This window comes from Haplochromis burtoni, unplaced genomic scaffold (genome assembly GCF_018398535.1).
Source record: "Haplochromis burtoni strain Fernald_Lab_line unplaced genomic scaffold, NCSU_Asbu1 Contig_654, whole genome shotgun sequence".
NCBI lineage: Eukaryota > Metazoa > Chordata > Actinopteri > Cichliformes > Cichlidae > Haplochromis > Haplochromis burtoni.
In genome coordinates this window covers 139,827-140,934 of record NW_024583015.1, presented here as the reverse complement: position 1 = coordinate 140,934, position 1,108 = coordinate 139,827, and positions in this window count along the sequence as shown.

Sequence of the window (1,108 nt, the reverse complement as noted above, 5' to 3'; positions counted from 1 at the left end):
TATTTTGCCCGAAATGCCAGAATCTCTGGTGACATCTCACAAAATTTCAACAACCACCAAACAGCTGAAACAAGTAAATGAGAGCAGGAACACGGATTCTGCACAAAGACTAAACCCGCGGATCAGAATCAGTTAATGTCGCCTTTCTCACAGTCGGGGCTGAAAGCCGACAGCTCCTGACTCTGATGTGTCGGCGGGTCGAGCTTTGTGTTCACGCCCTTTACGCGCTGATTCTAAAGCTGTTAGTTTGATCTCTCATTTAATGTCGCATGAATTCACTCTGACTTTTACTGTTTTGCTTCCACCACACAGCTCTCTCTTTTTTTTTACTAACTTCCGAAAAGAAAACCTAATTTCTGCCGTTCAATACTGAACAAATTTAAACTTTTTAAAATTATGCAAAATGCAAAACGCCGTGTCTGTAATAAAACCGCTGTGACGTCAGAGGTGATGTTCATATGTTGATTAATGGTTTTCTTTCGTTTTTGATGCACTGCAGAATATTTTTATAAAATCCAGAACAGGAAAATCACCTTCATGTTTTTCTGTTTTATCTTCAGCTGCTTTGACACAAAGGCCTCTGCTGGGGAGAAGAACCAAAGCTCCAGTTCAATATAAAATAAACTGTCCTGCATGGCAGAGATGTGCAATAAGAACCGAGCCATGGCTCAGTGTCTCGCAGCCTCAATGTGCACTTCAAGTCATTTATAATTAAATGATCATTGTAACCTGTTTGATCTGCTGCTCAGACGTTTTGCTCCAATCATTAAACTGCTGTTAATAAAAGCAGGCCGGGCAAAGAGCTACCAGAACTTTGTCATTTCAGTTGTCACTGCCAATTAGGATGAAAGTGTGGATTAGTGCACTGTTATGGTTTACATCAGGGTAGGCAACTGCAGGCCTCGAGGGCCGGTGTCCTGCAGGTTTTAGATGTGTCCATGATCCATCACAGCTAATTTAAAGGGCTAAATGACTCCTCAGCATTTCTTGGAGTTCTCCGGAGGCCTGGTAACGAACTAATCATGTGATTCAGGTGTGTTGACTCAGGGTGCGATCTAAAACCTGCAGGACACCGGCCCTCGAGGCCTGCAGTTGCCCACCCCTGGTT